The sequence below is a fragment of the Arachis ipaensis genome, chromosome B05 (assembly GCF_000816755.2).
Source record: "Arachis ipaensis cultivar K30076 chromosome B05, Araip1.1, whole genome shotgun sequence".
Lineage (NCBI taxonomy): Eukaryota > Viridiplantae > Streptophyta > Magnoliopsida > Fabales > Fabaceae > Arachis > Arachis ipaensis.
In genome coordinates this window covers 113,328,582-113,340,559 of record NC_029789.2, presented here as the reverse complement: position 1 = coordinate 113,340,559, position 11,978 = coordinate 113,328,582, and positions in this window count along the sequence as shown.

Below are 11,978 nucleotides of genomic sequence, written 5' to 3'. Positions count from 1 at the left end.
TTGACCTTCTAGGCAAGCTTGTAAACCTCTAAAACCATAGTTTTATTGAAAATTAATCATATTTGAACTGTCAACCATTCCTGTAGTCTTTTTCAAACCTCTAAAAACTTTGTTTAAGGTCCGATAGCTGGAGTTAGGCTTAGGAAAGAGAGTGAACCTATTGACGGAGTGAGATTGACACTAAAAAAAAAGTTGTGAAGTGAATAATTTAATTTATGATGCACGGATCATGTTGAATGATTGAGATATTGAGGATGATAGGATTGATTTTTATAATGACTTTTGAATAAATTGAAATGATATTGAAAATGAGATTGAACCTGATTGAGATATGTTACTAAGTAAGATGCAATGGCATCGTCCACTTGCTCCGGGTGAAGAATCCGAGACATCAGAGAAGATGCAATGTTGAGTTTTGTCACCTTTGCTCCGAGTTGAGAATTGTAACACTACCTGGGTAAGAGGCAAGGGTGAGGTTGTCCCCTTGCTTCGGGTACACGGATAAGTTGCAAGGGTTGCGGTTTGGTCCTACATGCTCTGTGTTTTAGTGTTCTGTCTGGGGTTCGCTACCGAACATGTCAGGTTTGATTATACAACTGACAGATGAGACTCGTCAATCATAGGTCAGGCATACATCATATGTATTTGTATGTTTTGCTTGAGTGTGCATTATTTTGGTTTGCCTATTTGTTCAACTATGCTTATCTGCTATATGTCCTACTTGTTGTATTTGTATCCTACCTATGTTTTCCTTGTTTGTATTATATGTGTATGTATCTGAGAGACCCTCATAGGGTGGAGGTGTCATGAGGGTTGTTTCATCTGGTGATTGGGAGGTTTGTGGAGGATAGAAAAAGAAAAATTAGGCTAGAACCCTAGATAGGTTACCATATAATAGTTTAGTGGAAACTATAGGTTTTAATTTGGGTTATGGAAGCTTAGGAATGCCTTGGGTTTTTCGGAGCATTATATATTATCTATGTGGGCACCTTTACCATACTGAGAAGTCCCGGTTCTCATTCCATACATATTTTGTTGTTTTCAGATGCAGGACGCGAGACACCTCGCTGAGCATACTAGAGGCTCTGATCTGCTGAAACGAAGATCTATTTTGGGTTTTGTGTTTTGTACTACGTATATGTATTTATGTTCATAGATTCTTCACCTTGTATATATTTGTATTTTGTTCCTCCTAGAGGTTGACTTTGAGAAACAGGGTTTATATTCTGTATTTTGGTAAATACTTTTGGGTTATATCTATATATCTATGTATACTCTGGTCGGCCTTTGCTTCACAGGTCGAGCTTGGATCTTGTTATTTGTATCTTTGGAACTATGATCTTTATATATAGCCCATTCTTATACGCTTATTCGGACGACTGTGATGCAGTTTTTTGTTTGCTTTTGTTTTGCTTCTTCTTCAAGGCTCCTAGTTATAGTTTTCTTTCAACTATATTTGTATACGTCTTTTATTTTAGAGGTCGCAATACCTCGCCCCTCTGCTTTATTAAACGTAAGGCTCTGTGTGGTAGGGTATCATAAAGATGGTTTGACTTATTTAATATGCAATTTTTTCATCAAAGAAAGAGGTATTAAATTAATGCTAGCTCCCAAATCACAGAGAGCTCTTTCTATAGTGATTTTACCAATGGTGCATGGAATTAAGAAGCTCCCAGGATCTTTCAATTTTGGGGGTAAATTTTTTTTAATTGTTGCACTACATTCTTTTGTGAGAACCACTGTTTCATCTCCTTCCAATTCCTCTTCTTTGCTATCAATGCCTTCATAAATTTGGCATAAAGAGGTATTTATTCCAAGGCCTCATCAAAATGGATATTGATTTACAATTTTTGAAACACTTCTAAGAACTTTAAAATTTATTGTCCTTGTTCTCCTTTTGAAACCTTTGAGGAAATGGGAGTTTGGGCTCATATTCTTTCACTTTTTCCTTCTCTAGTACTTTTCCTTTTTGAGATTGAATTGGAGAATTAGAACCTTGTGCATCGTCTAGAATGGAGTCCTCCATGGCTTCCTCATATTGCTTGTTGTTAGCATCCTCCATGACTTCTTTTCCCACCACCTTTCCACTTCTCAAATTAATAACTTTGCACGCTTCCTTGGGATTTAAAATTGTGTCATTAGGAAGAGCATTTTTGGGTTTTTCAATAAATTGCTTTGCAAGTTGACCTACTTGCAGCTCTAGATTCCTGATGGAGGCCTCTTGGTTCTTAAAAGTGGCTTTGGTTTCTTGCATAAAATTGGAAGTTTCTTCTATAAAAGTGGTGCTTCTTTGGATAAATGCGGATATATGTTGGGTGAGTTTCTCTAAGGAATTTTCCAAAGGGGAGTCTTTTGTGGATTTTGTGGTGGTTGTGTGGGAGGTGTTTGTGAAGAGTGAGGGTTGTTAAAGGTATTGAAGTTGTTAGTTCTTTGATTTTGATTTTTCCAGCCAAAGTTAGGGTGATTCCTCCACCCAGGATTGTAGGTTTTAGAAAAAGGGTCGTTGTAGGTCTAGCAGAATTTTTCATGTAATTAACTTGCTCTACAAGGGCTTGATCTTGATTGAAAGGCTCAAAAACTTCACTTTGATGGCCTTCATAGGCGAGGCCTTGGGTTCCTATTGCAAAAGCTTGCAAATGTCCTAGTTTCTTGTTGATTGCACTAATTTGTTGAGACATAGCCTCCTCTCTTCATTGTTATTTAAGAGGAGTATCAATATTGATTGTTATCCACAATCTCAGTCAATTCCAAGGCTTCTTCAGTGGTCTTTATATGCATGGATCCTCCAGTTAAGGAATCTAATAAAGTTCTGGAGGCGGGGGTGAGTCCATCATAAAAGATTTGGAGTTGCACCCAATCAGTAAATATATTTTGGGGGTACTTTCTCAACATTTATTTGTACCTTTCCCAATCTTCATAAAGAGATTCTCCATCTTTCTGAATAAAAGTTTGGATATCATGTCTCAGCTTCGCCAACCTCTATGGTGGAAAAACTTTGGTTAAGAACTTATTGATCAAATCATCCCATGCTACAATGCTCTCCTTTGGTTGAGATTCAAGCCTACTTGGCTCGGTCCTTTACAGAGAATGGAAACAACATCAAATGATATGCTTCAGCAGAGACACCATTGGATTTAACGGTGTTACATATTTGGAGGAAGCTAGAGATAAACAAATTGGGATCTTCTTGAGGGCTCCCACTGAATTGGCAATTTTGTTACGCAAAAGAGATGAGTTGAGGCTTCAACTCAAAGTTGTTTGCCTCCACAGTGGGACTCACTATGCTACTCCCATAACTATTGCTTATGGGGGTAACAAAGTTGCCAAGATTTTTCCTTGCATTGGTATTGTTGTTTGCCATGACTTCATGCTCAAGTTCCTCTTGAATTTCTTTCTCCTTAATTTCCTCATCTTGAATTTTAGATTTCTTCCTTAATTGCTGAAAATTTCTCTCAATTTCTGGATCAAACAAGAGGGGTTATTTGTCTTTGTTTCTATGCATGCAAAAGCAATGAAAAGCAAAGAGAAAAGGTGAAATTTCTAACGTCACAGAAAATTTTTTTTGGGTAAGATCAAAAATTAAAAAGATAGAAAAATAAAGGTCTCATGTAGGCAATCAATTAACCGGTTTGATTTCAATTTCGGTTAATCCCGGCAACGGTGCCAAAAACTTGATGTGGAATTTTACAAAACTACAACTCGGCAAGTGCACCGAATCGTATCAAGTAATACCACAGGAGTGGGTTATCGTTTCCACGAAGATTAATGGACTGAGCACACAAGAGTTGATCGATTGTTCTAATTAGACAATTGTAAATTAGGATTTCAGTAATATCAAATGGCAAAAGCAGAAGATTAAATGAAATCAATTTATAAATTGTTGAGAAAATGGTATGAATAGAATGCTAAGGTTTTGGAGATGTTTAAAACTTCAAGAAAAATGCTTTTTACTATCTGTCTTGATCATACATAGGTGTATCTTACGATGAACTCTAATTAACCAAACCTCAATCCCTTGGTAATCCGTTTTCCCTTAACTTAACTAATTGTCAATTTCTTGATCAATCAATTATGATAAGAGATAAAGCACACTTGCTAATTCATAAGCCACATAATTCTTAAGATTTAAACCCAATTGATTCAATGTCACTAATCAAGCCAAGTTCAAAATTTTCAGAATTGAGAGAAGAGATTTTCAAGCTTAATTCTATCAAACAAAATCTTCCAAGATGCATATAGAATTCAATTTAGATTCAAGCTATTTTTCAATAAACTTAAACCCTTGTAATGAAGAACGAAAATCAAATTCATAAGAAAGCATCAATGCATAAATCAAGAATAGAAAAATAATAACATTAATCAATGGTAATAAACAGAGCTCCTAACGTTAACAAGAGGAGATTAGTTGCTCATGATAAAAGAAAAACCAAATTCTAAATTGTAAAAACGGTTGGCAAAAGCTCACGTCTGTGGCTTCTTACCTTTTTATAATAACCCTAAAACAAATTCAAATTCAAAACTAATTTAAAAAAAAAACTAAATTAAATCAAATCTCGTTAATTAAGTTTTCTCCTAGATTTTTTCCTTCAAGTGCAATGCATGGCCTTTTCTTAGCATAGTTGGCCTCTGTTTGGATCCCCAAGTACAATGCGTGGGCTCCTAAGTGTAATGCATGGTTGGATTTGGTGCAATTTGTCTTTGTTTGCTCTTCACGTTGCACACACCAAATCCCACGTTGACAGCATGGCTATATAGGACACAATGGGTCTCTGTTTGGTCTTCAAGTGCTATGCATGGGCTCCCACATTGCACGCATGGCTTGCTTTGGCATCAATTGGCTTTTGTTTTGCTTTTCACATTGCATGCATGGGTTCCCACGTGCAACGCGTAGCTTCCTTTGGTGATTCTTGTCCAGAGAGCTCTCTGTTTTGTCTAGAGAACTCTCTGTTTGATTCTCTTTCTTATGCCTCTTCTTTATCATGATTCCTAGTCACTTCTTCCTCCTTGATTTTTGCAAATTTTCCTTCAAATTTTCTTGTAACCAATGAATTCAAACTAACTCAAACTGATGCTTATTAAATCATAATATCATTGCTTTTCTAATAAGAATCATTAGCTTATTGAGTGAAATTCTAAAGAAAAATAACTAAAGATTCGAATGCATCACTCACCTTGAGGTCTAGACTTAGAGGCATTGGTAGTAGTCACGGTAAAACTTTTTCCTGGTATTGGTGCCTAGAAGTCATATTCGTAATCCTCTTGCGGAAGTCTGTCGCCAAGCATCCCTCCTTAGTCCTTACTATAGTAGTAACATATATTTGTACCAAGCCGACAGGGCTTACCATCATGATTCTTCCCACACTTTGAGTATATGAGATCGTCCTAATGTAAGACCCGGTTAATTAACGGCTAATTAACCCATAAAATGAGAATTTATTCTAGAAAGCCAAAAATATTATTTTTATGGCTAAATGTGATAGAGGAGATTGAGACGAGAATTTCGGTACCAATTTTATAGAAATCGGACCAAGATTGGGCCGAACGGGCCAAACCGGGCCAACCGGACCCAAAGTGGGCCCTTGGCCCAACTAAACTAAAACAAAACCCTAGTTTTCAGCACTCTCTCTCTCCTCACTTATCACTCAAACACGCTGAAATTGGTACGGAGGGGGGAAGAACACTCTCTCAAGTTCTAACCCTTGCTTGATCTTCAAACCACCATAACTTTTGATCTAGAGCTCCGATTGCCGCTCCGTTTGCGGCCACGCGTTCACCATGGAGAGCTCTACAAAACCCATACAATCAATCTTGAGGTAAGCCACGTTTTGCTCTTCGAAATTCCAGCCTTGATTTCGTATTTCATGAGCAAAAATGTTAAGATTGTGGGTTCTTTGATGTTAGAGGACCCAACTCTCTTGAAGGAGAAGGTTAATCTTGTCTCCTTGGACCTAGGTGTGGTAAGATTCTCAATCCTAGTGTAATTTGTTGTTCTATGATGTTTGGGTATTGAGATGTTGTGTATGGATATGATGATTGTGGCTTAGGTTGTGTATATGTGAATATTGGAGCTTGATTGGTGATTTTGGAAAGCTTGGAAGAGGGTTTTGTATGATAAAATCTGTTCTTGGAGGTGTTGATACCTTGAGAGCTTGTGGACAAGTGGTTTGGAAGTGCTCCGGTTGAGCTTGGGAAATCGGCTAAGGTATGGTTTCGGTTTCCCGTATCTAATATGTAATGTGGTAGGAAATACTTAGGCTAGAAGCCCTAAGATAGGCATTGAATTGATGATGTTATTGAATAGTTGTGATATATGATGTGATCATATATGTGATTATGAATATTGATGCCTTGATTGTGTGATATATGAGAAGTGCATGTTGTGATATATGCTTGATGGATAGTTGAGGTTGAATTGGTGGGTGGTACCATGTTGATGGTGAGTATGATGTTAATTATGTATATTGATGGTTGATTGGAAATTGGTATTATTGGAAATTGGGATGAGGAAGGATGTATGACATGATATTGTGTTTGTCCTTTAGCCATTTGATTGAGAAGTGTTAAAATGATTGGGTGTGGTTTTGGGAACCTTGGTAAATTGTCAATGTGTGAGTTGAGGATGGCTTGATGTTGATTTTGGTACATTTTGATTGATTTCAAAGAAAAGGGATGAAATTGGCATGTTTTGATTGATTTTGAAAGAGTTGAAAGTGGTTTGTTTTGAAAATGGCACTTTATGGTTTTGTTTGAAAACACGGTTTTTGGGCATACTTTGACGGGACATAACTTGGACTACGGATCTCTGATTTATGCCAAATCTGTTTAGAAATGAAATTGGATCCGGGATGTCCATGCCGTTCGATAAACGGGTGAAAAATGATTTAAAATGAGGAAGTTATGACCGTCGGAAGATTGGGGGTTGAATCTGTAAATTTTGCAGCTTTTAACTTAGAAAATTTTTAGCAGAATGACCCCTTGCGCGTAGGCGCACTTGGCGCGTACGCGCTGTTCTTCCAGAAAGCGCCATCCACGCGTGCGCGTGATGTGCACGGTCGCGCCGAATGTGCTGCACCCAATGCCCAGCCATTTTCCCGAGAGTTGTCCCAGAGTTGTGCCAGTTTTGTGCCTGGGGCGCAAGAGCACCCACGCGTACGCGTGGCTGACGCGTGCGCGCCGTTTGGCTAATTTTCAATCCGCGCGTTCGCGCGTGTGACGCTTGCGCGTCAATGAGTTTTAAGGCCATCCACGCGTGCGCGTGGAGTGCGCGTACGCGTGGCCCTGTTTAATCCCAAAGTTGATTTTTGAGTTTTAAAAGCCAAATTTCATACTTCTAAGCCTCCGATCTCACCACTTATGTCTTAAATCATTATGATATGCCTAGCATGAGAAAAAGGGCTAGTGAATGTGGTAACTTGCGAGTGAAGTAAGGGAAAAATGAATGATCATTGAGGATCAAAGATGATTATGTGAGATGCGGAGGATGGCGGTGGGAGTGCTTGTTATGCCATGGGCCAAAGGGCCGTAATTGTTAATGAATTGGCTGGTTATGGATTTAACCATGAGCCGAATGGCTAGATTATTGCCGTGTTACGGCGGAGCCATGATTATGGCTATGTATAAATGCATATATGCTGTTGAATGAATTGTGAATGTTGCACTTCCACCATCGGAGATGAGGGTTTCCCTAGGTAGTAGCAGTGGCTAGCCACCACGTGCTCCAGGTTGAGACTCGAAGCTCTATTAACCCTATGTCGTAAGTGTGGCCGGGCACTGTGAAAGGCCCGGATGAGCTCGCCCCCGTAAATATTCACCAGTAAGGGTGATGGATATGGATCATGATTATGATCAAGTTTATGATGAGTATAACTCGAGTTGGGGATGCGCGACAGAGGGACAGTCCAATGGTTAGCTACCAGGACTTGTCGGGTTGGCTCTATAACTAACAGATGATATCATCAGCCACTAGGGACAGGCATGCATCATAAGCATACTACGTGAATTGTTTGAGATTGCCTATTTGACTGCATATTACTTGCTAATTGCCTAAATGCCTTATCTGTTCCTATTTGTAAATCTCTTGTCTGATATAACTGTGTTTGCTATATTATACTCCTGCTGGTGGTTGGGAGGTCTGAAGGAATTGGAAAGGGAAGTATTATTTAGACTGAAGGATCTTTAGCCAGTTGCCACTTACGATTTAGTTTGCTTATAAGCTTTGATATTATCTGGAGGAAGTTCTAGGATTGCCTTCGGCTTTTCTCTATAATTATGTATTATATATGTGGAAGCTGTTACCGTACTAAGGACCTCTGGTTCTCACCCATGCGGATTTTGTGGTTTTCAGATGCAGGACGCGAGGCTTCTCGTTGAGGCATGCTGGAGACTTCTGGATTAGCGAAGATCCTTTGTTCTCGGAACTCTGTTTTGGTTTATATATCTTGTTTAGATACTTTTATCTCCATTAAATAATACAAACTGTGATGACTCCTCTTATGGGAGGTTTTGGAGAATAGGTTTCTGTATTTGTGTCCCTTTGGGTTTTTCTTGGGGTTTTCCTTATTTTATTATATGTATATATTGCTATGCTCGGACCGGTTATCTTCGCATCCGGATTTGAGTTTTGATATTCCTGTTTTTGACTCTCTTTTGTATATATATAATCTCGCGTTCGCTTATCCTTTGCTCATTGCGTTATCGATCGGAGTGTTGCGCGTTCGAGTTACGGTTTTTGTTTACCCCTTTTTCTATAAAGGCTCCTAGTTATAATCAATCATTCATACTACTACACGTACTAAATTTTTATTTTAGAGGTCGTAATACCTTGTCATCTCTGACTTATGACTTAAGCATAAGACTCTGTATGGTAGGGTGTTACGTTATGGTATCAGAGCAGTTCGTTCCTGTAGAGCCTGAGGAATGGACTGACTATGCTTCTGTGCATTCTCTGTATGTGTGTTATGTGCTGTTAGTATATCTGCTGGATATAATTGGCATAAACGTTCATGAGTATGCATTTGGGACTTTGAAGCACTAAACTTCCGATATTGAGACTGATCAACTTAATATCGATTGTTTGGTGTGTATAGGAACCAGATGGCGCCTCGTGGACGCGGTAGAGGCCGTGGGAGAGGACATATGAATGCTCGTGCGCCGGAGACTAACCCTAATGATCCGGTGAACTTTATGACTGCGTTGGAGAACATGGCTGCTGCCATGCAAGCCACTGCTGAGGCTCTTGGCCAACAGATGAACAACCATGGTAATGACGGAGGTGGAGTTCAGGGCCCGATGACACTGGCAAACTTTTTGAAGGTTAATCCACCGAAGTTCAAGGGAACTACTAGCCCGACTGAGGCCGATACATGGTTTCAGGCTATGGAACGAGCACTGCAAGCACAGGTGGTACCTGAAGGGCAGCGTGTGGAGTTCGCTACCTATTTGCTCACTGGTGAAGTGTCACATTGGTGGCAGGGTATCCGACGCCTCCTGCAGCAGGGTGATGATTATATCACCTGGGTTATATTCCAAGAGGAGTTCTATAAGAAGTACTTTCTGACTTCTGCTAGGACAGCCAAGGAGCTTGAATTGTTGCAGCTGAAGCAGGGTACTATGTCCGTATCTGAATATACTGACAAGTTTGAGGAGCTGTTCAGATTCTCTCGTATATGTCAGGGGACTCCGGTGGAATATGAGGAATGGAAGTGCGTTAAGTACGAAGGAGGACTCCGGAGCGATATTTTCAGTTCAGTGGGACCAATGGAGATTAGGACTTTCTCCGAATTGGTGAACAAGTGTAGGGTTGCTGAAGAGTGTGTGAAGAGGGCAGCCACTGAGAAAAGGGAGTCACAAAGGATCATTTCCACAAAACCGAGGGAAGAGCTTTGCACCTAGAGGTCCGCCCTTCAAGAGGGGAGGTTCTTTTAGGAGGTCCAACAACAACAACTCCCAAAGGAAAAGGTTTGGAAAGCAGCCTCAGAATGACCAAGCTTGTACAAGGTGTGGAAGTCACCATCCGGGTGTACCATGCAAGGCCGGATGGGGTTTGTGCTACAATTGTGGAAAGGCGGGGCATAAAGCCGCAAATTGTCCGGATAAGCAGAAACAAGGTGCTGGAAAAGCACAACAGACTGGTCGGGTATTCACCACCTCAGCTGTGGGTGCAGAGGGATCCGAGACACTCATTCGAGGTAACTGTGAAATGGCTGGTCAAATTTTAAATGCTTTATTTGATTCGGGAGCATCGCATTCATTCATTGCATTCGAGAAAGCCCATGAGTTAGGATTGAAGATCATAACCTTAGGTTATGACCTAAAAGTATATAATGCTACCCATGAAGCCATGGTAACTAGGCTAGGATGCCCGAAAGTTTCGTTTAGGTTCAAGCAGCGTGATTTTGTCCATAATTTAATCTGCTTACCAATGATCGGTCTTGATCTTATCTTGGGATTGGACTGGTTATCTGAGAACCATGTCCTGCTTGATTGTTCTACAAAGTCGGTGTACTTTATGCCGGAAGATACAGAAGGGTCGGTCGTGGTAAATAATTATTACTTGAATTCGATGATGGTGAACTATTCTGGAATCGAATGTCAGGGTATCCTGTTGTTAACCGCTTTGATTTGCGATCCGGTTATCACCAGATAAGGGTGAGGGGTGAGGATATCCCTAAGACCGCTTTTAGGACTCGTTATGGTCATTACGAGTACACTGTAATGTCCTTTGGGTTGACGAATGCCCCTGCAGTATTCATGGATTACATGAATAGAGTGTTCCACCCGTTTCTGGATAAATTTGTTGTTGTCTTCATTGAAGATATACTAATTTACTCCAAGACTGAAGAAGAGCATGCGGAACACTTGAGGACCGTGTTACAAATTCTAAAGGAGAAGAGACTTTATGCGAAATTGTCTAAGTGTGAGTTTTGGAAGAGTGAGGTGAAGTTTTTGGGTCACGTGGTGAGTAAGAAGGGAATAGCCGTAGATCCAACTAAGGTGGAGGCTGTGATGGATTGGAAGCAACCAACCACGGTAATTGAGATAAGGAGTTTTCTAGGTTTAGCTGGCTATTACCGAAGATTCATCAAAGGCTTTTCGCAATTAGCCTTGCCGTTGACAAAGTTAACCCGCAAAGACACTCCGTTTGTTTGGACTCCTGAGTGCGAAGAGAGCTTTCAGACATTGAAGAAAAAGTTGACCACTGCACCTGTGTTAGTGTTACCTGAGCCGAACGAGCCTTTTGAGGTGTACTGTGATGCCTCACTAAAGGGTCTAGGATGCGTGCTGATGCAGCATCATAATGTGGTGGCGTATACCTCACGACAGTTGAGACCCCATGAAGTTAGTTACCCTACGCACGATTTGGAACTCGTTGCGGTTGTATTTGCCTTGAAGGTGTGGAGGCATTATCTCTGTGGGGTTAAGTTCCAAGTCTTCTCCGATCACAAGAGCTTGAAATACCTCTTTGATCAGAAAGAGCTTAATATGAGGCAGAGAAGGTGGATGGAATTATTGAAGGACTACGACTTTGAGTTGAATTACCATCCGGGAAAAGCGAATATAGTGGCGGATGCATTAAGTCGGAAGTCGTTATATGCGTCTTGGATGATGCTTCAAGAGGAGAAGTTGCTCAAGGGATTCAAGAGTCTAAAAATTGGTGCTCGCGGAATATGTTTCAAAGTGCTTAACTTGTCAAAAGGTAAAGATTGAACATCAAAGACCTTCCGGGATGTTGCAACCTTTAGAGGTTCCGCAATGGAAGTGGAAAAGTATTGCAATGGACTTTGTGTCGGGATTGCCAAGGACTAGGACTGGTTTTGATGCTATCTGGGTGATTGTGGACCGACTGACGAAGTCAGCTCACTTTTTGCCCATTTGGATGACTTACACCCTTGAGGAGCTAGCTCGGTTATACATGATGTGTATTTTCGGAAAATGAATTCCAAACACACAAATCTAACCGTCAAGTGCACCGAGTCGCA